General features: G+C 44.6%; 1 pseudogene; it reads right to left on the bottom strand.

Annotated features, from left to right (window-relative positions):
* Positions 1–2,048: 2,048 nt before the first annotated feature.
* LOC136133961 (histone-lysine N-methyltransferase SETD2 pseudogene) lies at positions 2,049–8,654 on the bottom strand (annotated as a pseudogene).
* Positions 8,655–26,553: the final 17,899 nt, after the last annotated feature.

Raw genomic sequence — 26,553 nt, 5'->3', positions numbered from 1 at the left:
CCCAGGAGATTTTCTGAGGTTCCCTTCAATACTTCCATGCCAACAGTAAAGATCAATGGAAAGCTACAGGAACTGGAAAAAGGCAGGACAATTGAGGATTCAGACCATTCAGAAGGGAAGGATTGAATCATTCTACCAGTAAAGAATCTGGATGGAGCTGTGGGTTCTGGCTGTGGGCAAGGAAAACAGGGAATAAGTGGGTGAAGGTGGAAGCTATAGACGTCACCTCTGACCTCGTGAATAACTACAGAAACCAGGACTGGTAGCTTTGCATATTTTCTGTTATATGTATGTGTTTATTCTAACTTCTCCTTCCCATTTTAATTTTATATAACACCAGGTGGAGGTCAACTTTACAATGTAGTCTTTAGTGGGACCTAAGACTGAAATTGAGGCCTAATTAATATAGGCAGCAATGGATTCAGTGACCGTTGGGCTTTGTGTTTTACCTGGGGGAAGGGCAAGAACTTCACTTATCAAGAGGGTTAGCTGTTTCTTGCTAAAATGTAGTTTCTTTGCTGGGCAGGCGTTGAAATGGTGAATGGTGCATATGAAAGCTGAGAAGTCAAAGGGGTCGACTGAGCTGCTTATGAACTTATTGCTTCCCAGCTCCAAATTCATTCTCCAATTGCACACCCAGAGTGCTCAGTCCTTTGACTACCTTGTAGCCCCAGCCCAGGAGCCTTGGTGATCACCTCGCTGCGGTCTTAAGAGGCACACCGCGTGCTTCTGGCTTCATGCTGTAGCAACCCACAGCCCTCACCACGCACACTCCCAGGCATGACCAGGCCTGATTTTGCTGCCCCCTGCAGGGCTGTTCCTGAGACCTTTCCAAGGTGGGCGATGTCCGCTCCGGCTTGGCACCCGCAGAAACATCCCAGCTTCCTCAGCAACCTGCTTACATGCCTTGGCTTGCCTGTGTCCTAGGTGACTGTTTCCTGTTTATCAGATGACCCTAAACCAGTTCTCGCACAGGCAACCCAGCAAACGTTCTCACCAGCCAGTGGTTGTCTGCAACCGCACCTTCTCCAAAATTCAATTAACTATCAAGTTAAGAAAAAGGGAATTCTGTTGGAGCCAAACTGAGTATTATAACCTGGGAAGCAGATTCTCAGAAAGCACTGAGAACTCTTCCACCTGTTAGAAGTTGAAGGCATAGACTTATGCTTTTTTTTTCTTTAATTGATTCTATTTTTTACATAAAAAGTTCAGTAAAAATTGGATAAAGTAAGTGATTTTTTTTTTTTTTTTGGCGGTACGCGGGCCTCTCACTGCTGTGGCCTCTCCCGCTGCGGAGCACAGGCTCTGGACGCGCAGGCTCAGCGGCCACGGCTCACGGGCCCAGCCGCTCCGCGGCATGTGGGATCCTCCCGGACCGGGGCACGAACCCGTGTCCCCCGCATCGGCAGGCGGACTCTCAACCACTGTGCCACCAGGGAAGCCCAAGTAAAGTGATTTTAAGCAGTAAATCAATCTTATCAACATAGCACAAGGCTGGCCGGAACCACAAGGCAGCCCGCTCTGGAATATTTACATAACACATTAAACCTTGCAGGAGAACTTAAACCATCCTTACAAAGTCTTCTGTGATCCTAACACGCAGCGGCTTAAAAGCAAAACAAAAGCCAAAAACCAGGAAAGACAAACTATTTTCAATGTATTCTCATAGACATTAAAATATAATACAGATCGTCAGGGTAAGGGGTCGTGGGTGGGGATGCGCAGGAGTCTGTGCCCTGACAGCACCGCCAAGGAGGAGACCCAGCCTTGCGAGTGGGGTCAGGCCTGGCCGGGGTCTCGGAAGGCAAGGTCTCAAGGGCCTAAACCCTTGCCTCAGATGGCCTCTACCAACAGCTCACAACCAGGGACCGCTTGTTGTAGATGGACCTCATTTTTGTGAGCTCATTCTGCAGGTTTGAATTCCCCAGGGTGATGTGTCGTCAGTAGCACAGCCCTGACAGTGGGGTGGGGAGAGAGGGCCCACGGGACTTCTTCTCCCCAGAGTCTCTCCTACCAGCTTGCCCGTCCTCCCACCCTGGCCCTGAAGGTCACTCTAATTCAGTGTCCCGTTTGGGTTTGTAAACAGCCCCAAACTTCTGCATGTACTTCTTAATGTACTCCTTGGTTTTGTGTCTCACATCCTCATCGCACTCCAGGTCCTCGGGGTCCTTACAGTACTTCAGCTCCTTATTCATAACGCCGTGAGTCAGCTTGCGAGCCAGGTGTTTGAAATCTTCAGTTGTGGTAATTCTTCCCACTTTGCAGTCAGGTTTCCAGTAAGGGTTCAGGCACCGGACGATGAACTGGGACATCTCTTTTCTGAATACTTGTTTGCTTTTCTCAGCCAGCTCACTGGAGGCGTCTGCTTCTGCTGTCTTAGGCTTTTTTGAGGTCTTCATGGGATTTTCATCGTATGTTGGGGTTCCCAGGTCCATCTCAGCTTCATGGTCAAGGCTGGCATCCTCTCCTGGGCTTTCCCAAGTAGGAGGATCCCACTGAATCTGCCTTGTGATCACATGGTAGTAGTAAATCTTCCCTTCTGGGTCTCGGGCTGTCTTCCAGTTGGGAGGTAAGACAATGGTTTTCGGTTTGGGAGGAGATGGGGGTGGTAAGTCCGAGAGGTTATTTGTCACAACCTTTTCAGGTGGCTGTAAGGGCTGAGGCTGCCCTGGTGCAACTATTGTAGTCACGGCTGTGGCTGGCTGTACCACCACTCCTTGTGGGTGAGCTGTGAAAATCTGTTGTCCCTGGATGTACTGAAGACTTGGCTGGGCATAACTCTGTACGATTGGTGGAGTTGTCTGTGAATAGGGTGACGTCACACCGTAGACAGTGGGAGCAGCCTGTCCTTGATGACATAAGGTTGCTTGAGACTGTGCGGGAGGGTACTGCTGCTGTACACTCACGGACTGTTGGTTTGAATCCCAAACACCATACTTCTGTCCCTGGACTGGGCCTGGGGCCGGCACTGGCAGGACGGTGACCCTGGAGTCTTGGTGTACCACACCATCGCTTTGGGCCACATACTGTGAACTGGAAACTTCCACAGGGGCTGCCACATGTGGCACCACTGGCACAGGTGGAGGGGCAGCAAGGGGTTCTGTAGAATGTCCCACCAAGGGCTGAGAATAATCATAAGGAGAAGGAGAACACACAGGATCCGTGCTGCGTGTGGGGAGGAGCACCTTTCCAGCATTAAGATTGCTGGGATCCACATAGGCCTGCATGGGGTTACCTGGTGTGTAGCCAGCAAAGGGGTGATGAGGGGCATGGTAGCCAAGAGAGTCATAGGGCAGTGGAGACGTCACTCCCAGGTTCTGCATCTGCTGCTGTTTTTTTTGAGCCTCCCGCTGAGCTACCTCCTGCTCAAACCACTTTCGACGCTCCTCTGTAGAAAGTTGATTGCGATCTTGAATTTGTACTTTCTTTTTAGAAGTTGGTGTATCATATCTGCCACCTGGCCTTTTTGTTCCCCGCTCACAGGCAGAAGGTGGTGGGGAGAGGGAGCCCCTTCGTTTCCTTTTCTCTTTATTTTGAGTTTGTTTGTCTGGGTCTCTCTCTCTCGACTTGTTAGGAGTCTTCGGGGCAACTGTTTGATCTCTGAAGCCAACAGCATCCCTTCCTCGTTCGGTTATTGTGCTTTCCTTTTCAGTTTGCCTTTTCTTTGGAATTTCATATACCTCCTTTAGGTCTTTCCAACTGTCCAGGAGCTTGGTGGCCAAATCACTTATATCTACTGGTTTACGTGGCTGTTCCTGGCTCCTCTCACTCTCCACATCAGACACACCCTCCTCTTCATCTTGGGATGGTGTTTCCTCAGCAATAGGTTCGTCTAGTTTTGTGCCATTGTTCTCTCTAGGCTCTATTTCAGTGTCAGCCTCTGGTTCAGATGTGGGTAGCTTAATGGCCTCCACAGTGATGTCACGATCAACTTCAGATTCAGGCAGCTGTTGTGTGAGTAGCTGTTGTTCCTCTTCTTCTATAGGGACGTTTTCTAACTGGTCAAGGTCCTCTTTGCCATCCTTGCCTTCTAGCTCGCTGGTAGCATCAGAGATCGCACTGTCCGTGCCATTTTCACTTGTAATTTTAAGTCTGCGAAACATTAGCTTCTTGGGGGTGTCTGTGTCAGCTTCTATGCTCAGCTTGGTGGAAGGATCAGGTGTGTTGAGTGGTGTGTGGGCACGTGATGTATTCTCGCTAGAATACCCATCTCCTTCGCTCAGCTGACGGACAGCAGTCTTGGTTTGAGACCAACGTTGAACAATAGGAAGCACTTTGCTTTCCTCCAACATACTTTTAGCAGGAATGGGTAAATGTTCCAAAGTCTTTATAATCTCTTCCTGAAGCTTCTGGTTACTTTCCCGGCCATCACGTAGCTCTGCCATCCAGATCCACAACAAAGGCAGCCCTTGATGTTCCAGAAAGGACTTCAGGCAAGACTGTGAATGTGTGTTCTGTATGAGCTTGAGACAGGTAAGTTTCTGTTCCAAAGTCTCAATTCTAACCATTAGCCAGGATAAGCTGAGCACCTGGTTTTTATCAGAGAGACACTCACCATTCTCCATCAGAGCTTCTAGCTCTCCATCCACCGAATCCTTCTTCCGAGATCGTTCTTTCTTCATTTTCCCTCCTGCTGCTCTGAGGTTGACTCTGTTCTCTCTTCCCAGGTAACCCCGGCAATTAGCCGACCCACAGAAACATCTCTGTTCTTCCTTGCCATATCTTTGGAACTGATAGTCAAATGTTAACTCTGAGCCTGAAGGAACCAGTTTGTTGGTAAAAATCCCAACTCTCAGTTGTCCGTTCACAGTCCATTTTTGAGTCTCACAGTTTGGTTCACAGCTGTGATTCATGAACCGGGAGCAATTTCCTTTCTGAGTGGCATCTATTATCTCATCATTCTTCAGGGCCATGAAATAGTAGTGGATGTTTCTGTTTCGTGCGTACTCCTTTACCCGGGTCTTAAACTCTTTATGATCAAGTACCTCTCCACAATATTCCAGGACGAAGGTGTTGGAAGGAAGGTCTTTGGCAGCTCTCAAGCCCCAGCCTTTCTTTTCTGTGAGTATGACTTCCACATCTGCATGCTGTTTTCTTTGAAACCGTCTGTTGGAGCAATAATCCCCATTTGGACAACGAGACGAACATTCGATCATGAGGAGACGATTAAGACAGTCTTCCCCACACGCTATTTCACCTCGAGCTCTTTCATCTTTAGAGAGAGGTGTACACTCACACTGCATTCGCTTAAAATCCCTATGGGATTTATTCTTCCTTCTTTCCGTTAAATAAACATTTTCTTCAATCAGATCAAAGTAAGAAGGCATCTTCCCTCGTTTGGCACACTCCTTCCACCGCTCCGGGTCCCTGAAGTCCTCCATGACACACGAAGGCCCAACCAATGCTGAGCCTGGAGGCACTGCTGTCTCTCCCTGTTCTACCTCCACTCGAACTTTCTTTCTGTCCCGAAGCTCACCGTCACTCTCAGAATCACTCTCCAATTCCTGTCTCCTTTTTTTAAGAGGCCCTCTATCTTTCCTATCATTTTTTCCTAAGTTTTTCGAAAGATCTTTCTCCTCACTCGCAGCTAAAGAGTCCTTAATGGAATTGCTGCTTAGTTCAGGTGCTTGCACTGACCCCTTGTCCTTCTGAAGGGACAGGAAACATTTATTGGACTGGCCTGAAAAGCGAGATCCTCCACGTTGGTCCCAATTCTCCTCCTCTTCACGGTCATCTGTTAAGGAATCTGGTACCTGCCCTTGAATTCGATCATACACAACCCCAGTTCCAGGCGGTCTACCTGCTGATCTTGGATCCCAGTAGCCATTGGCTTGCCAGTAATTACGTGTCCCACTATGCTGTTCTGCGCTTTGCTGATACGTGTGTCCACCACAGGCTCCATAGCTGCTGTCAGGTTGCCGACATGTGGTAGCAGGCTTTTCTTGTTGAGAGAAGTCCCACCCTAGATTTCTGAGCTCTTCTGATGATGAACGGAAACCATCCACTCGGGAGATCTCACAAGAAGAAAAATTTGACTGTGTTTTTCCCAGTCTACTATCTGGCCTGTTAGGGAAAGTGATCTGTTGCCGAGACTTACTTGAGACATCTTCAGAATCGTCAGGAGAAGAAACTGGCAGCTCTTCTTGCTGCCTAGAAGTTATTTTGGCTTTCGCTGCTTCCTCAGAATTTGGGTGACCTAGAGGGTCCGGTTTTATGTCTGTATGGCTTGTACTATCAACCCCATCACTCTGAGGATGAGCAGTTTCAGACAAGTGATTATCTATCTGTTTTTGGATGGGCTGTGTAAAAGAGATTTCTGAATTCTTCTCTGTTGCTTTATGAAAGAAGAACTTCTCAGTTTGAGGACAGGCTTTACTTGGTATGCTCTCAAATTTTTCCTCATATGAATGCCTCCTTGGCTCCAATCGCTCATCTTCCCAGTGGTCAGAATAGCGTCTGTAACTCTGACTGCTCCGAGAAGAACAAGGACTTGTTTCTTCCATGGGCAAAGTAGAATTCTTTGGCACAACCAGCACAGACTGAAGATGGTTTCTTGGAATGCTGCTATCATCAGAATCTGTATCTTCCGAATCACTTGAACTTTTGGAAGAACCAGAATAATCTTCATGGACAGTGGATACAATCTCTGAGGCATGACCACTACTGTCACATTTTAAGGTATATGTTACACCATCACTGTCCTCCATGATCAAATTCAAAGCACAAGAAGAAAATACAACTTCTGAGTCATCAGAAGTATGTGCATGTCGTCTTCCACCTTCTTCATCTAAAGAGATTTCTGGGCTTCCTCTTCTATCAGGCAGTACGGAGTTCCCTTCTTCTTGAACCTTTTGCACATATTTCCCAGATAGTCCATTATTACGCCTGTTTTCCCAGGAAGCAAATCCTCTTCCTGAATCAGGGAGGCCACTAGCTACTCCTATTATTTCTTTCTCTGCATGCTTTAAAAACTCTGAGCTCTTACTCTTCAGCACAGCATCCGAAACTGGAGATGCATTCTCTCCACATTGCAAGAGAGTTGAACTGTCTACGTTTGTCCCTGGTGGAAAACTCTGAAGAGATGAAGCAATGCATGAGCTCCCTGTAGGTGGATATAAATCATCAAAATGATTAATAGAAGCTGAACTAGTACTACCAACACTCTCCTTATATCCTCCACATGCAAATTTTGAGTGCTGTTCTGTCAGACTTCCATTATCACATATAACTGTTTTTGATTTCAAATGCACATTCATGAAGCTATTTGAAGAAATATTTGTTACTAAAGGCTCAGTATTTTCAGCTCTGGAATGACACAAAGAAGGGGGGTTGTCGTTTGAAGTACAGTATATATCTGAATCTTTGGTTTTACAGCAAGAAACTCTCACGTCAACTGGTTCTTTAACTATTGTTTTGGAATAATCTATAGTCATAACTGGCAAAGATATGAGTTGATCCTGGTGTGGCGACACTGGAGGTTCTGTTTCTCTAAATGGGCTTTCTGACTTACTATGCTGCATGCGAGTATCATCAAGTCTTTCTCTTTACATCTATTAATGTTTCGAAATCCATTTGATGAAAGCATGCACGTTTTGACCAAAGGGGATACCTCTGATCCAGTCACACTATCATCAGAAGACATCAAAACAGTGTCGCGTTTGGAAGTGCAAAATGTTGCCAAATCAGATTCTGCCCCAGGAGATCCGTTTGTATTAAATTCTGTGGGACAATAACTTTTTAATTAATCATTCTTCACTTTACACAAAGAGCCTAATTCCTTAATACTATCATGGCTATCATGTCCTATAAATTCAGACTTAAAAACAGGTGATTCATCTAGCTTTTTAAAAGTAGGTGAATCATTTAATCGATTTGATGGAGATGGAGACCCGATCTTCTCTCTTTCAGGAACTTTACTAATCACTCTTAATTCACTACCTTTTGAACGAGGAGTCTGTAAACTAAAAGAATGAGACTGTTTGATTTCCTCATTCAATTCTGTACAACAGAAGGAATTTTTAAATATCAGACTTGGGTGCAGGTTTTGAAGGGGGCAGATTTATAACGGGAAGCACTCTTACCGTGCTTGGAATATGATGACCCGCGTCGGAATCCCTGTTCATTAGTGGGAGAGTAACATCTTTTCATTGCTTCATTTTCTGAAGTCCTTTTGGATTCTCCTAATTTTGAAGAATCCTTGGATTCTCCTAATTTTGAAGAATCCTTTCGTCTTTCTTCCATCTCTAAGTAAGAGGACTCAGTTTTACAGTCTCCATCAGATTTAGAATAGGAGGATGGCGTCCTTAGGTCTCTGTAAGAGCAAGGAAGAGACGAGGTGCGCCTTGAGTATGTCTTCTTATACTAACCATCCGAGTCAGAACTTTGTCTTCACCTGTTATCTGTGTATGGCCGAGACTAGCGTGCCCTCTCTCGATAAGGGGAACTCCTATGGTAACGACCATCATAATGAGAGTCGTCATAATGGGATCGTTCTGACCGAGAATAGGATGAACTAGTTCTAGAACCTCTGTCAGATTTAAACGAGACCTGCTCCGCCTTCACTCTCTCTCTGATCTACGGCGAGAAGATATGTAACGAGTATCTCTTTCAAGTTTTGAGCAGCTAAAATACTTATCCTCTCTCTCTGTTTTAGATCGTGAAGACGTGAGGAGGTCTGCTTAATGCGTAATGCAAATGCACACTGGACATTAGGGAGGGAGAAGGCCCGAACAGAATTCCGTGTTTAATTTTTTTTGTCCTGCCTTTACATTTTATTCCATCAGAGGTATGAATGCCAGAGGGGGATCCTCTTCCAAGCTTGCCTTTCCTTGGGTACTCTCCCTCTGCCCTAGGGTACTGTTAAGAGTTCTCAACACGCAGTCATCCCTCTGCAGGAGCAAGGAATTGGTTCTAAGTCTCCCCCTGCCCCCCCAGTCCCCTGCGATTGCTGAAGTCTCTTATATAAAATGGAGTAGAACAGTCTGCCCTCAGTACCCCGGGGCTCCACAATGGAGGATTCTGCATCCGAGGATTCAATCTACTGCAATTCAATTTATGGTTGGTTGAATCCGGGGTGCAGAACCCGTGGTACAGAGGGGTAATTGTATTTATTTCACTCTATTATAGCTTAACAATTCTGATTAAATTTACCGTGTTCCGTCTCCTGGTTGGACCTAGATTGGTAGAGGTGTGATGACTTGCTTGAGTGTGGGACAAAGAAGTGAGCATAGGTAGCACTTTCTCCCCCCTCTTTGGGAATAAGCTGCTCACAGAAAGCGTGCATTGGGCCCCGTTTCTCCATAAGTCTTACTAGGGCAGGCGGCAAAACAGTCTGGGTCCAGTGCTGTCTGCGGCTGGATGCGTATGTCTGTATCGTTATGGGGCTCAGTGTAAGGAAGCCCTCTTTTACACAGATATAAGGCTGAAATTAGAGAATGAGTGTTATTAGAAATAAAGATAATACATCATGTTCCACATACCTCTTGTCTACTTATGAATTACTTTAGAACCTGGGTGCAGAAGAGGTTAACATGCTTCACTTAAGGGAAGAAGCTTGTCACTATTTCCTTTGACAAGTTGAGTGTGAATTGGTTTTATCACTTTCTAGGCTTGTTCTATTCATAATTAACATATATTGAAACTTACATTAATATAAACAAATAATCCTGCAATATTTGCTGTCAGAAAATAGATAAGGGACAACCTTCAAATCCAACTTCTGTGTAGTTGGGCCTTCAACTATAAGCAGGTCTTAGTTATTTTTCTAAGTCTCTTATGCTTTTCATGGTGAGTTGAATATCTTTATTATATAAAAAAAGTTTCTCTGTAAAACTAAACGTTTTAAAGAACCTATACAACACATATAAGGGTCCCCAAATGCTCACTTTTCATAAAAATGACATCTATTTCCATAGACGAGTTCACCAACATCCTGACAGCTGATGGAAAAGTGACACATAGGCTTTAGGGTCTAGATCACAGATTCTGTCACCTAGGAAGCTTTCAAGTACAGCAAGTAATAGAAAAACCCAACTGAGAATGGCTTACATAGAGTGAACCAATTAACTTCCTTTGAAACTACAGAGATACATGTTGCTAGGAGTGAGGCTAGAAGCTCACATAATGTGACTTAGAACCTAGTTTCTTTCAGTTTTTAACTGTCACTTCCCTGGTGTTGACTGTTTTTGGACAAACTCACTCCCTCCCCCCTCACCCCCCAGTTCATAATCCTAAACTGACTTTGAGGAACTCTAAGAATTACATGAATCCTTTTTGTGAAACAAAGAGAATCTATATCATATATTCAGCGAAAGTGTCTAAGAGTCACTGATTGGACCAACCTAGGTAATCGTGCCAATTCTAAAACATTCAGAGATGGCACATTCAGATTGGCTCTATGAGTCAGGGCCTTTCTCTGGGGCAGGTGAGGCCCATTTTCTATCTAAATCACAACGGTGAGAATGGAGGGATGGGGTAGGTGCTGAAAAGAAATTCAGGCTATTACTCCAAGAAGGAAGAAAAATAGATACTGGGCAGCCATATAACAGGTATTCATTATAGCTACTTCCAGAGTCTATTTCCTATTTACTCAAAGAAATTTAAGACTCTAGGTAACCCTGAAATTCACATATTTTCTGCATGTTACCTAACACATTTTTAGAAAATAAAAAGGTAAAATAATGTGAAACGATTTAATTTCTATAAGTGATCTTATAATCAAAGAGACCTTGCTACAAAAGTGAAACTTTATCTAGAGGATTTTATATTCAGTAAAGTGTTCACATTCAAGAGCAAATTCTCATTCTGACGATTCATGAAGTCACTTGTGATATTCCTTCTTTAGTGTGGTGTTTATATAAAAACATGAGTCTCTAAAATTGCCATGGCAAAAGCACATATTGAAGCTTGATAGCCTTCTTTTCACAAAGCATGGTTTCCATCATTGTCTTGGATCACACTGTACCTTATGTTCATTCTCTGGTACAGAGCTCCAGCAGCTTTTTTTTTTTTTTTTTTTTTTTTCTTTTTCTCTTGCCCTGCATCTTAATCTTCAAGCATTCTCCTACAGTCATGTTCTGGTTTTCGCTTTGTCAGCCTCCGCCACTTCCACTCCCTCCTAGACTCCTAGTACTTTTTTCAAGCTAAAGTTCTTTACCTTTATCTGCTGAAATCCAAGAAAGAGCCTGTAGTGAAATGAAGACTTGCAGTTTTCCCCACCTGCTTAGTTGCTTGCAATCTGTCTTCAGCCGCTACAATTTGAGTCTGCCTCAAGTTATCAGTGGCATTAATCTTCATCCTACCAGAATATTTACATGGTTGATAACCCCTTTTTCTTTGATCCTCTTGTCTGATTGGTCTTCCTCTGTCACTCCTAAGACATAGCCATGTCTTTCTGTTCTATTAATTTCTCTCACTGCTCTTTTATGCATCAAATAGACAGGTGAAGTAAGGCTCTGAAAGTACTCACCTTTCTGGTCTCAATCTTTCAACTTCCTCTTCCATTTCTTGTTCCATTACCACATTGACTATTCACTGCTAAAGACATGTCATCTGTGCTTTTTTCCAAGGTTCTCTTGGAAATATCTTCCTTCAAGGCTCAGCTTAAATAATTTCCCTCCATGAACCCTGCTCTAGTTTCCTCCAAACTTGAACTACCTCCAACTCCGTTAACCAGGTCCATGCTCTATCACCAGCTCTTGACGGAATATTTGCGAAAGCTCTCTAGCTAGTATCCCTGCTTCTTGCCTGTCTTCTACTTGTTTCTCCATACTACCGCTAGAACTGTCTCTCATACAACCTGAACCCCTCATCATGGCCTCTAAGATCTGGCTCCTGCAATGTCTATTGGCCCAGGAACTGTGCTAAGAACTTTACTTGAATTAATCCATTTAATCCTATGAGCTACATACACTTAAAAATTTTTACGTCTTTATTGGCGTATAATTGCTTTACAATGTTGCTTTAGTTTTTGCTGTATAACAAAGTGAATCAGCTATGTGTATACATATATCCCCATATCCCTTCCCTCTTGAGTCTCCCTCCCCTCCCTATCCCACCCCTCTAGGTGGTCACAAAGCACCGAGCTGATCTCCCTGTGCTATGCGGCTGCTTCCCACTAGATATCTATTTTACATTTGGTCGTGTATTTATGTCCATGCCACTCTCTCACTTCGTCCCAGCTTCCCCTTCCCCTGTCCCGTGTCCTCAAGTCCATTCTCTATGTCTACGTATTTACTCCTGTCCTGCCCCTAGGTTCATCAGAACCTTTTTTTTTTTTTAAGATTCCATATATATGTGTTAGCATACGGTATTTGTTTTTCTCTTTCTGACTTACTTCGCTCTGTATGACAGACCCTAGGTCCATCCACCTCACTACAAATAACTCAATTTTGTTTCTTTTTATGGCTGTAATATTCCATTGTATATATGTGCTACATCTTCTTTATCCATTCATGTGTCGACGGACACTTAGGTTGCTTCCATGTCCTGGCTATTGTAAATAGTGCGGCAGTGAACATCGTGATACATGTCTCTTTTTGAATTATGGTTTCCTTAGGGTATATGCCCAGTAGTGGCATTGCTGGGTCGTATGATAGTTCTATTTTTAGTTTTTTAAGAAACCTCCATACTCTTCTCCATAGTGGTTGTATCAATTTACATTCCCACCAACAGTGCAAGAGTGTTCCCTTTTCTCCACACCCTCTCCGGCATTTATTGTTTGTAGATTTTTTGATGATGTCCATGGTGACTGGTGTGAGGTGATACCTCATTGTCGTTTTGATTTGCATTTCTCTAATGATTAGTGATGTTGAGCATCCTTTCATGTGTTTGTTGGCAATCTGTATAACTTCTTCAGAGAAATGTGTATTTAGGTCTTGCACCCATTTTTGGGTTGGGTTGTTTGTTTTTTGATATTGAGCTACATGAGCTCCTCGTATATTTTGGAGATTAATCCTTTGTCGGCTGCTTCGTTTGCAAATATTTTATCCCATTCCGAGAGTTGTCTTTCTGTCTTGTTCATGGTTTCCTTTGCTGTGCAAAAGCTTTAAAGTTTCATTAGGTCCCGTTTGTATATTTTTGTTTTTATTTCCATTACTCTAGGAGGTGGGTCAAAAAGGATCTTGCTGTGATTTATGTCATAGAGTGTTCTGCCTATGTTTTCCTCTAAGCGTTTGATAGATTCTGGCCTTACATTTAGGTCTTTAATTCATTTTCAGCTTATTTTTGTGTATGGTGTTAGGGAGTGTTCTAATCTCATACTTTTACATGTACCTGTCCAGTTTTCCCAGCATCACTTATTGAAGAGGCTGTCCTTTCTCCACTGTACATTCCTGCCTCCTTTATAAAAGATAAGGTGACCATATGTGCGTGGGTTTAACTCTGGGCTTTCTATCCTGTTCCATTGATCTATCTTTCTGTTTTTGTGCCACTACCATACTGTCTTGATTACTGTAGCTTTGTAGTATAGTCTGAAGTCAGGGAGCCTGATTCCTCCAGCTCCGTTTTTCTTTCTCAAGATTGCTTTGGCTATTCGGGGTCTTTTGTGTTTCCATACAAATTGTGAAATTTTTTGTTCTAGTTCTGTGAAAACTGCCAGTGGTAGTTTGATAGGGATTACACTGAATCTGTAGATTGCTTTGGGTAGTAGAGTCATTTTCACAATGTTGATTCTTCCAATCCGAGAACATGGTATATCTCTCCATCTATTTGTATCATCTTTAATTTCTTTCATAAGTGTCTTATAATTTTCTGCATACAGGTCTTTTGTCTCCTCAGGTAGGTTTAACCCTAGGTATTGTATTCTTTTTGTTTCAATGGTAAATGGGAGTGTTTTCTTGATTTCACTTCCAGATTTTTCATCATTAGTGTATAGGAATGCCGGAGATTTCTGTGCATTTTGTGTCCTGCTACTTTACCAAATTCATTGATTAGCTCTAGTAGTTTTCTGGTAGCATCTTTAAGGATTCTCTATGTATAGTATCATGTCATCCGCAGACAGTGACAGCTTTACTTCTTCTTTTCCGATTTGGACTCCTTTTATTTCCTTTTCTTCTCTGATTGCTGTGGCTAAAACTTTCAAAACTATGTTGAATAAGAGTGGTGAGAGTGGGAAACCTTGTCTTTTTCCTGATCTTAGTGGAAATGCTTTCAGTTTTTCACCATTGAGGACGATGTTGGCTGTGGGTTTGTCATATATGGCCTTTATTATGTTGAGGAAAGTTCCCTCCATGTCTACTTTCTGGAGGGTTTTTATCATAAATGGGTATTGAATTTTGTCAAAAGCTTTCTCTGCATCGATTGAGATGATCATATGGTTTTTCTCCTTCAATTTGTTAATATGGTGTATCACGTTGATTGATTTGCGTATACTGAAGAATCCTTGCATTCCTGGGATAAACCCCACTTGATCATGGTGTATGATCCTTTTAATGTGCTGTTGGATTCTGTTTGCTAGTATTTTGTTGAGGATTTTTACATCTATGTTCATCAGTGATATTGGGCTGTAGTTTTCTTTCTTTGTGACGTCCTTGTTTGGTTTTGGTATCAGGGTGATGGTGGCCTCGTAGAATGAGTTTGGGAGTGTTCTTCGTTCTGCTATATTTTGGCAGAGTTTGAGAAGGATAGGTGTTCTCTCTTCTCTAAATGTTTGATAAAATTCGCCTGTGAAGCCATCTGGTCCTGGGCTTTTGTTTGTTGGAAGATTTTGAATCACAGTTTCAATTTTAGTTCTTGTGATTGGTCTGTTCATATTTTCTATTTCTTCCTGATTCAGTCTTGGCAGGTTGTGCATTTCTAAGAATTTGTCCATTTCTTCCAGGTTGTCCATTTTATTAGCAGGGAGTTGCTTGTAGTAATCTCTCATGATCTTTTGTATTTCTGCAGTGTCAGTTGTTACTTCTCCTTTTTCATTTCTAAATCTATTGATTTGAGTCTTCTCTCTTTATTTCTTGGTGAGTCTGGCTAATGGTTTTTCAATTTTATATTCTCAAAGAACCAGCTTTAATTTCATTGATCTTTGCTATTGTTTCCTTCATTTCTTTTTCATTTATTTCTGATCTGATCTTTGTGATTTCTTTCCTTCTGCTAACTCTGGGGGTTTTGTTGTTCTTCTTTCTCTAATTGCTTTAGGTGCAAGGTTAGGTTGTTTATTCGAGATGTTTCCTGTTTCTTAAGGTAGGATTGTATTGCTATAAACTTCACTCTTAGAAGTGCTTTTGCTGCATCCCATAGGTTTTGGGTCGTCATGTCTCCATTGTCATTTGTTTCTAGGTATTTTTTGATTTCCTCTTTGATTTCTTCAGTGATCCCTTCGTTATTAAGTAGTGTATTGTTTAGCCTCCATGTCTTTGTATTTTTACAGATCTTTTCCTGTAATTGATATCTAGTCTCATAGCATTGTGGTCAGAAAAGATACTTGATACAATTTTAATTTTCTTAAATTTACCAAGTCTTGATTTGTGACCCAAGGTATGATCTATCCTGGAGAATGTTCCATGAGCACTTGAGAAGAATGTGTATTCTGTTGTTTTTGGATGGAATGTCCTATAAATATCAATTAAGTCCATCTTGTTTAATGTATCATTTAAAGCTTGTGTTTCCTTATTTATTTTCATTTTGAATGATCTGTCCATTGGTGAAAGTGGGGTGTTAAAGTCCCCTACTATGATTGTGTTACTGTCGATTTCCCCTTTAATGGCTGTTAATATTTGCCTTATGTATTGGGGTGCTCCTATGTTAGGTGCATAAATATTTACAATTGTTATATCTTCTTGTTGGATCGATCCCTTGATCATTATGTAGTGTCCTTCTTTGTCTCTCCTAACAGTCTTTATTTTAAAGTCTATTTTGTCTGATATGAGAATTGCTACTCCAGCTTTCTTTTGATTTCCATTTGCATGGAATATCCTTTTCCATCCCCTTACTTTCAGTCTGTATGTGTCCCTAGGTCTGAAGTGGGTCTCTTGTAGACAGCATATATACGGGTCTTGTTTTTGTATACATTCAGCCAGTCTGTGTTTTTTGGTGGGAGCATTTAATCTATTTACATTTAAGGTAACTATCGATATGTATGTTCCTATTCCCATTTTCTTAATTGTTTTGGGTTTGTTATTGTAGGTCTTTTCCTTCTCTTGTGTTTCTTGCCTAGTGAAGTTCCTTTAGCAGTTGTTGTAAAGCTGGTTTGGTGGTGCTGAACTCTCTCAGCTTTTCCTTGTCTGTAAAGGTTTTAATTTCTCCATCTAATCTGAATGAGATCCTTGCTGGGTAGAGTAATCTTGGTTGTAGGTTTTTCCCCTTCATCACTTTAAATGTGTCCTGCCAGTCCCTTCTGGCTTGCAGAGTTTCTGCTGAAAGATCAGCTGTTAACCTTATGGGGATTCCCGTGTGTGTTATTTGTTGTTTTTCCCTTGCTGCTTTTAATATATTTTCTTTGTATTTAATTTTTGACAGTTTGATTAATATGTGTCCTGGCATATTTCTCCTTGGATTTATCCTGTATGAGACTCTCTGTGCTTCTTAGACTTGATTAACTATTTCCTTTCCCATATTAGGGAAGTTTTCAACTATCATCTCTTCAAATATTTTCTCAGTCCCTTTCTTTTTCTCTTCTTCTTCTGGGACCCCTATAATTCGAATATTGGTGCATTTAATGTTGTCCCAGAGGTCTCTGAGACTGTCCTCAGTTGTTTTCATTCTTCTTTCTTTATTCTGCTCTGCAGTAGTTATTTCCACTATTTTATCTTCCAGGTCACTTATCCGTGCTTCTGCCTCCGTTATTCTGCTATTGATCCCTTCTAGAGTATTTTTAATTTCATTTATTGTGTTGTTCATCATTGCTTGTTTCCTCTTTAGTTCTTCTAGGTACTTGTTAAATGTTTCCTGCATTTTGTCTATTTTATTTCCAAGATTTTGGATCATCTTTACTATCATTATTCTGAATTCTTTTTCAGGTAGACTGACTATTTCCTCTTCATTTGTTAGGTTTGGTGGGTTTTTATCTTGCTCCTTCATCTGCTGTGTGTTTTTCTGTCTTCTAATTTTGCTTATCTTACTGTGTTTGGGGTCTCCTTTCTGCAGGCTGCCAATTTGTAGTTCCCGTTGTTTTTGGTGTCTGTCCCCAGTGGCTAAAATTGGTTCAGTGGGTTGTGTGGGCTTCCTGGGGGAGGGGACTAGTACCTGTGTTCTGGTGGATGAGTCTGCACCTTGTCTTTCTGGTGGGCAGGTCCACCTCTGGTGGTGTGTTTTGGGGTGTCTGTAGCCTTATTATTGTAAGGTCGGATCTTAACAAACGGCACCGTGAAACAGAGGAAAGCTTCAAGTGAGCTTTATTAGGGAGCGTCCTGGGCGAGGTTCACTGTTCTGACAGAAAGGGGCCAGAGAAGTCGCACCCGGGCGAGGGCTGGGCAAGGTTTTATAGGGGAAGAAGGGAAAGGGGTGTGGTGAATCTGGGAGGGCGCAGGGTATTCCTTATTTGGTGGTCTTTTCAGGTGTCCTGGGGGACCGTTAGTCCCGCCCCTCGAAAGGCAGGAAGGCTGGGCTGGGTTCAAAGTCCCCAGGTCAGTTCCTGGAACTGGGTGGTCCGGAATGTCTCCAGGGCAGTTTCTGGAACTGGGTGTTCCGGAGAATTTCGGTCTGATGCAACCTGTGAATCTGATTGTGTTCCCCTGCCTCGGGCCAGTTGGCCTTACATCCCGACATCTTTGGTTTAATGGGGTGGCGTTCTGATCTCTGGCTACTTCATGCTGAATGGGGGCGTCTAAAGGGGAGTCAGGCGACCAGAGGTCCGAGGCTTAGGGGAGACCAGTGGGGGGTTCTGTAGGAAGCAAGGTGTAAGGACCGAGGAGCATTTGGTTTGTGGCCACCCGAGAGACTTCCTCCATGCGCCTGCGAAGGAACCTAAGAAAACAGGGAGCAGGCGTGCTACGAAGAGGGTGCGGTCCGCTTTTGAAAGAGGGGTGTCAAAGAGTCCCTCTCTCGGCGGGCTGAGGGCCTCTACGACTTGGGGGCAGGAGTGGGAAGGGGAGGTCCCCGTATCGGAGATAGGCAAGAGGGAGGCCAGGTTTAGGCAGGGGGGAAGAGGTTGAGGGAGATAGCAGGGTTTTCAATGTACAGTAGGTGGGACTCCTGGATGCGGGAGGGGCCCAGGAGGGAGAGAGACTTGTGGCCTAGAAGGTCGACCAGCCGGTGGGAGGAAAGTGGGTGGGACAGAGGTTAGTGGGTGGGACAGAGGCAGTTTGAGTGTTTGTTTGGTCAGTTAGTGGGTGGGACAGTGGGTGGGACAGAGGCAGTTTGAGTGTTTGTTTGGTCAGTTCGCCTGTGCTGCTAGGGCCCGAAGGCATGGTTGCCATCCCCAAATGGTTGGGTCTAGCTGTTTGGAGAGGTAAGCCACGGGGCGGTAGGAAGGCCCTACAGGCTGGGCAAGGAGTCCTGTGGCTATTCGGCCCGTTCATCCACAAAAAGGTGAAAAGGTCGGTTTGGGTTGGGCAGAGAAAGGGGAGGAGAAGATATCAGAGCGTTATGGAGGGTGAGAAAGGCCTGTCGAACGGCGGAAGGAGAGGTGAGGGGTCCTTGAGGGGTTTCTTTAGCGGCTAGATATAAGGGTTTAGCGAGGAGAGCAAAGTTAGGGATCCAGACTACTGGGTGGAGAGGAATTATGGCCTCATTGATTAGTCAGAGATCCTGGACCAGGCGATAATCCGTAGAGGCCTTGCGGACAGGCAGGATGGGGGTGTTGCAGGGAGAGTCAGTGGGGAAAAGGAGTCCCTGGTTTTGGAGTCTGGTGATAATAGGTTGTAGGCCCCTAAGGTGAGTCTCAGAGATGGGAAATTGGGGTCTTGATGGAAACTTGGAGGGGTCCTTTAGGCGGATGAGGACGGGGGAATGGTGTGTTGCTATTATGGGCTTAGAAGTATCCCGGACTTGGGGATTGATTGGATTCGGTGTGATTGGAAGAGGGGGATAGGAGCGGGAGGGTTCTAGAGACAGGCCGAGAAGAGGAAGCAGGAGTTGGGAGGAGGGGACCTTAGGGTCAAGTCTAACCAGCTGGAGGGAGGCCCCTATGTGGACAAGGACATCTCGGCATAGCAAGGGAACTGGGCAGGATGGTATGACTAAGAAGGAATGAGTAAAAGGGAGTCCTTTGATATGACATGGGAGTGGACTGGTCTGGAGTGGGAAGGATGGTTTGCCATCGATACCCATGACCGAGATCTGGGAAGGAGAAACTGGCCCGGAATAAGTAGGCAGGACCAAATAGGTAGCCCCCGTGTCCACCAGAAATGAGATACCCGCTACATGTAGCGTTGCCCTGGGCTCGGCGAGGGTGATGGGGGGTCTTCGAGTCCGGGCGCTGTCAGTCGTTAGCCAATCCCAGCAGTTCGAGTGGTAATGCCGTTGGGTCGGCCTGCCGCCCGCGTGGAGACGCTGAGGGAGGGCCAGTCGTAGGGCAGTCACTCTTCCAGTGGCCCGTTAGCCCGCAGCTGGGACAGGGCTTAGAAGGAGGTCGGGGATTGGGACATTGGCGAGCCCAGTGGCCTTCTTTTCCGCATTTGAAGCAAGCCCCTGGCGGGGTTGCCTTTTGCGGACCCCGTGGATGCTGTGATCTATGGGAGATGGCCGGCCTTAGGGCGGCTACAAGCGCTTGGGTTTGGAGAGCCACCTTTTGGTGCATCCGAGCCTGTTGGCTGGATTCTGCCAAATCCTCACGGCCATTATAGACTTTAAAGGCCATCTTTACCAGATCTCGAATAGGGGTCTGAGGGCCGTCTTCTGCCCGTTTTAATTTCTTTTGGATGTCCGGGGCTGATTGGGTGATAAAATGGGTGGCTAGTACCGCTGCCCCTGCCGGGGTGTCGGGATCCAGCCGGGTGTAGAGAGTTAAGGCCTCTGTAAGGCGATTGAGAAAGATAGCTGGATTTTCGTTAGGGTCTTGGGTTATCTCTTTTAGTTTTTCAAAATTGACCACCTTATGAGCGGCATCCTGCATGCCAGCCAGGAGGCATTGGATCATGAGGTCGCGTTTACGGCGGCCATCTTGGCCATCCTGATAAGTCCAGCCTGGATCAGTGCCGGGTACGGCAGTCGCGCAGACGGGCATGGAGTTGTCGGTAAGGTGAACCTGGTCTGCGTGGTTTCGAGCAGCAGTTTGAATTCTTTCCCTTTTGTCAGGGGTTAAGGTAGAGGACAGAACCACAAAGATATCGTGCCAGGTTAGATCATAAGCTTGAGAGAGGTAGCGAAATTCTTTGGTGTAGTGGGAGGAGTCGGCAGAGAAGGAGGCTAATCGTTTTTCTATTTGAGAGAGGTCCTGGAGAGAGAAAGGGACATGGACTCTGACCAGTCCTTCAGCTCCTGCTACCTCCCTCTGAGGGCACAGGAGATTTGCATCTTGGGAGTCGTGAGCGCGTGTACGTGCACTAATTGGCGAAGCAAGGGGCGTGGGAGGAGAAACCGTTGAGGGAGGCGGGGGAGCGGTTGGAGGGGCCGGATCGGTTCGGGAGGAGGAGGGACCGCTTCAGGGCAGGGTGGAGGATGGAGAGGAGTTCTGAAGGGGGGAGTGGTAAGAGATTCGGGAGGGTCGGTTAGTGGGGACAAATCCAAGGGGATTGAGGTTTTGGAAGGAGGAGATGTTTGTTTGGCAAGGAGGATTTGAGAGGTAGAACAATTGACGCAAAGGGAGGGGCGGGAGCGCAAATACCAAAAAACCTGGACATAGGGGACCTCAGACCATTTGCCCGTCCTGCGGCAGTAATTATCTAGATCACGGAGGATGTTAAAATCGAAAGTCCCTTCAGGAGGCCATTTGGATTGATTATCTAGAGGATAAGCCATCGGCTACGGAGATCTTGGGAGAAACCGAGGGCTGTAAAATTGGCTAGGAGACACCCCAGGGGCGTCTTAGGATCTGGTTTCGATTGTGAGGTTCCCATGACCCCCAGTCTGTCCCTGAGTGAATGGAGAGGGAGAGAGGCGTCCCTGGTCTCAGTCTCCAATTCACGTCAGGTCGGAGGACGGTCAGGCGATTGGGACGTCTCCACAGTTGCCCGAGGCCCCGAGAGAGGACGGAGGAGTCCCTGACGCGGCCGCGATTAGGGACAGGGAGTCCGGTGGGCAGGGACTCTGAGGGTCGGAGGGAACAAGGGAAGGGGACTTACCCCGTTTTCTGCCGGATCGGGTGGATGAGTAGAGGTTCCCTGGTTGTCTCCTGGGGGAGGGGAGGAGCGGCCCGCACGGTAACCCGCGGGGCTTGGTACCCCTCCCGGGTTTCGGCACCAAATGAAAGGTCGGATCTTAACAAACGGCACCGCGAAACAGAGGAAAGCTTCAAGTGAGCTTTATTAGGGAGCGCTCCCGGGCGAGGTTCACTGGTCCGAGAGAAAGGGGCCAGAGAAGTCGCACCCGGGCGAGGGTTGGGCAAGATTTTATAGGGGAAGAAGGGAAAGGGGTGTGGTGAATCCGGGAGGGCGCAGGGTATTCCTTATTTGGTGGTTTTTCGGGTATCCTGGGGGACCGTTAGTCCCGCCCCTCGAAAGGCGGGAAGGCTGGGCCGGGTGGAAAGTCTCCAGGTCAGTTTCTGGAACTGGGTGGTCTGGAGAGTTTCGGTCTGATGCAACCTGTGAATCTGATTGCGTTACCCTGCCTCGGGCCAGTTGGCCTTACAGCCACAACTAGAGAAAGCCCGTGCACAGCAACAGAAACCCAATGTAGCCAAAAATAAATAAATAAAATAAGTTAAAAAAAATTTTTTTTTAAGTATTGAGAGTAATAGTAGAGCAGAGAGGTAAAAGGGGTTTTTCTTTCAGTAATCTTCTAAAAGTGTGAGGTTTACATTGACGTTTGCCATTGTTTTCTTATGGTTATTTTCAGTAGGTTGAATAGCAGCCCGTCAAAGATGTCCACATCTTAATATCTGGATCCTGTGAATGTTACCTTGTACCCTTGTATTGATCTTGGGTGGCCTCGGCTTGCAGCGGCTTGAAGCAAGATTTCCATTCCCGGCCAGAGACTGAAGTCAGGCCACGGCAGTGAGAGCACTGAGTCCTGGCCACTAGACCAGGGGCCAGTGACAAGACCCTGGCCCATACAGCTTTTCAGAAAATGAATTTCCACAAAGAAACGGAAGGTAGTGAAACAAGTTAAAATGCTTATTAGAAGGAAAAAGAGTACGTGTGGATAGACACGTGGGCGGGCTCAGAGAGAGAGAGCGCCCTGGTGGTAGTTTGAATCACTTTTATGGGGCATTCCTTTCAGGTTTCCTCTGGTTAATCATCTTGCTTTGCCTGGTTCTGAGTCCGTATTTGGTTTATCTCAGGGTCCTCCCATGTGTGCCTGCGCATCTCTTAGTCAAGATGGATTCTAGTGAAGAGGCCTATGGGTAGGTTGAACATCACTCCCTTTTTGACCTCCAAGGAGCCTTTCTGCGCCTGTGTAGTCGGGAGGGTCTCCTTGACCTTGAGAATGAGAAATATGTGGACTCTTATCTGGGCAGGGCTCAGTTCCTCCTCTTCTTCATCTTGGAATATCTGTCCACAGGCGACAAACTCCAGCTGCTCAGCCTGGGGCCCATCTACCTCCTGCCTCAGTATCACAAGAGAGATTTTTGCTGATGTGATTAAATTAAGGTTCTTGAGAGGAGGCAATTATCCTAGATTATCCATGTGGGCCGGGTGCAATCACAAGGCTTCTAATAACAGGAGTCGAGGAGATCAGAGTGAGTAGTAGGAAATGTGACTACAAAACCAAGATATTGGAGTGTTGTAGGAAGGAGCCGTCAGCCAAGAAATGCAGGCAGCGTCTACCTGTTAGTGACAAAGACAGGACTAAAAATCGATTCTTGAAACTCGGTTTTTTTTAAACTGAAGTATACTTGATCTACAATGTTTCAGGTGTACAGCAAAGTGATTCCGTTTTAGATAGATAGATGGATAGGTAGATAGTTAGATTCTTTTCCATTTTAGGTTATTATAAGATATTGAATATGGTTCCCTGTGCTATAGAGTAGGTCCTTATTGTTTATCTATTTTACACATAGTGGTGTGTTCTAACTCAATTCTTTATTCTTCCCATCGCATCATTACCGTTGCTATATGATGTTATAAGTTAAATCAGATATGCTGCATATGTTAAATCATATTTTAATAAATTGTAAGCTATTATACAATTTCTGGGTTGTACCATAATCTTAACGTGCTGATTTTGTCTATTCATCATCCAGGAACTACATACTGAGCACTTACCTTGGGCCACTGTAAAGCCCTGTGGACACAGACAGAGAAGATGCAGGCTCTAGGCTCTGAATCAAGGAGCTTGCCCTTTAGTGGGCAAACACATGTATATCAGTGTGAAAAGTACTATGATGAGATTATTCAGGAAGTGAGGCCTGAGCCAGGTCTTAGAGGATGACCAGGTGTTAGCCAGAAGAGGATGAAGTGGGAGTGGGGAGGGGAGGGGTACACCGGGGAACTCTGTTGGCTGGCTATGATTGGTGCTTAGGCAGTTGAGGGTGCTACTGAGAGAGGAGGATGCTGAAGGAAAAGGTTAAGGTCAGCTCCTGGGAAGCCCTGGCATGCCTTAAGACGTTTGGAACTCATCTTGAAAACGATGGGGAGCCATCAAGATTTAAACAGGGATAATATGATCAGATTTGGGTTTTTTTGTTTGTTTGTTTGTTTTTGCGGTACGAGGGCCTCTCACTGCTGTGGCCTCTCCCGTTGCGGAGCACAGGCTCCGGACGCGCAGGCTCAGCGGCCATGGCCCACGGGCCCAGCCGCTCCGCGACATGTGGGATCTTCCCGAACCGGGGCACGAACCCGTGTCCCCTGCATCGGCAGGCGGACTCTCAACCACTGCGCCACCAGGGAAGCCCCAGATTTGTTTTTTAAAAATTGCTCTGATGACTGCAGAAGGGAGCTGAGGATGAGGAAGGAGAGAAGCTATGAAGCTGTTGCAGTAATCTAGATGCTGGAACAGGAAGGTCCCCTCAGACATAGGGAAAGGGGCCGGGTCTGAGAGTTATAAAGGAGGTAGGACCTGTAGGTAAAAGTAATTAACTGACTAGAGTGAGAGAGAGAGAGGACTCTTCTTAAAATCCTAGCTCAGAATTTGTTAATTCATTCATTGCAATGGTTCTTGCTTATTGGTTGCTTAAATCTATCATCTGCAGGGAGATAGAGACATCCCCGGTGTGGGTCTATGTCAAAAAGCATTGCAAATCAACTTTCCTTTTTTTTGTATAAAATATCCATAATGGAAATTGGCTACAAAGATATTTTAATTCCAGCTATTTTTTTAACATCTTCATTGGAGTATAATTGCTTTACAATGGTGTGTTAGTCTCTGCTTTATAACAAGGTGAATTGATTCCAGCTATTTTTTTCCCTTTGTCACTTGCTCACTTACTGATCATATCCCTGACACTAGCAGATGGTAGATGTGTATGCGAGAGATGCCAGCTGGGTATGCGAGAGATACCAACCCATTCTAATATTTGACTGATTGTCTCATGTATTTATAACTCCACCTGTTTCCAAAAAGAATTTGGAACAGCCTACTATGAAAACACAGATACAATAAGCCTAAGCTCAGTGGATACAAAGCAAAAGATTGGTAATCTTTGTACTCCCATGCATGGCAGCCATGTGCTGTTTTCAAGTTCCTAGCATCCATTTCTTTCTTCAACCCTAATTTTAAAAACTTTATCTTATTGAAGTATAGTTGATTTACAATGTGTTAATTTCTGCTGTACAGCAAAGTGATTCAGATATATATATATATACAATAAATATTTATATATAAATAACATTTATATATAAATATTTATATATAAATAACTATATATATAAATAAATACATAACTCTACTCAATATCTTGTAATAACTTATAATGGAAAAGAATCTGAAAAAGAATATATATATATACATATATATATATAAATACAAATATATGCATGTATAACCAAATCACTTTGCTGTAAACTTGAAACACATTATAAATGAACTATACCTCAAGAAAAACATTTAAAAATTAAAAAAAAAATGACTATATTCCGCACACTGTAAAAAAAAAAAAAAAGAAAGAAAGAAAGAAAGTAGGCAAAGAGAAAAACCAAAAAACCCTGTATCGGGGTCATACTTCATCTTTTTTGGAGAATTTTCTTTTAACAGCATCATCTACCTTTGAGGTGCTGAGGAAATGGAATCATTTCCATTGGAAGATATGCCCCGGCCTTGGCAATGGAGGCAGGAACCCAGACTCCCCTGAGAGCTTCAGAATGACAGGCGTTTGTCTGTGTGGCCCATTGCTGTATTCCTGGTACCTGGAGCAGCATCCAGCACATAGGAATTGCTCCATAAATATCTGCTGAGGGAATATGCGAGGCAACTGAATGGGAAACATTCTGCTGAAGCTGAGTAGATTCTAGAAGAAAAAGGGAAAGAAAAGACCTGTGTTCTCTGTGGGGACAAAGAAGGGGAGATTTCTTTAAGGGGAGGAAAAAATTGACTTGATAAGGGGAGGAAAAATTTGACTGGATAATGGGAAGAAACTTGTGTTTAAATGGGTAGGGTGCTAGGGAATGCGCAGTCCCCGACATTGCTGGCAGCTCTATCATCTGGTGCACATTGCATGGTCCAGTCTAGACAGTGAGCGTAATTTGAATGAACAGAGGGTGACTAGTTCCCCGACCAGGGATCTAACCTGTACCCCCTGCAGTGGAATCGTGGAGTCCTAAACACTGGACTGCCAGGAAATTCGCCTAAACTCACATCAAACACTTCCGGGGTAAAAATTAAAGGCATTCATAACATATAGTAAGTACAGTACTGCCTGTATTTTTGGCCCCAGGTGAGTATATAAGGGGATAATACAAGGTAACCTCAAACATACTGGGATAATAGGAAATATACAAAATAGGAAAAACGTACTGAAGAAATCCACCAGCTGTATTCCATCACTAAAAAGTGGAAGCTTTGAGTTCCCAAAAAGCCTGAGCCTAGCTTTTGTTGTCTACTAGTAGGAAGTATACCTGTTAACCAGGGGGAACAAACAGAGGTTTCTGGGGCCATGAGGTCTGAGAGTTCTGGAAAACTGGACATCCACATGCAAAACAATTAATCTAGGCATAGACCTTACACCCTTCACAAAAAGTAACTCAAGGGCTTCCCTGGTGGGGCAGTGGTTGGGAGTCCTCCTGCCGATGCAGGGGACACGGGTTCGTGCCCCGGTCTGGGAAGATCCCACATGTCGCGGAGCGGCTGGGCCTGTGGGCCATGGCCGCTGAGCCTGCGCGTCCGGAGCCTGTGCTCTGCAACGGGAGAGGCCACAACAGTGAGAGGCCCGCGTACCGCAAAAAAAAAAAAAAAAAAAAGTAACTAAAAATGGACCACAGACCTAAATATGAAATGCAAAACTATAAAACTCCTAGAAGATAACATAGGAGAAAATCTAAGTAACCTTGTGTTTGGCGATGACTTTTTATATGCAACACCAAAAGGAACAAGCCATGAAAGAAAGAACTGATAAGCTAGATTTCATTCAAATTCAAATTTTCTGCTCTG

The sequence above is a fragment of the Phocoena phocoena genome, chromosome 14, assembly GCF_963924675.1.
Source record: "Phocoena phocoena chromosome 14, mPhoPho1.1, whole genome shotgun sequence".
In the NCBI taxonomy this organism is placed as follows: Eukaryota; Metazoa; Chordata; class Mammalia; order Artiodactyla; family Phocoenidae; genus Phocoena; species Phocoena phocoena.
This window is presented reverse-complemented; position numbering and strand designations above follow the sequence as displayed.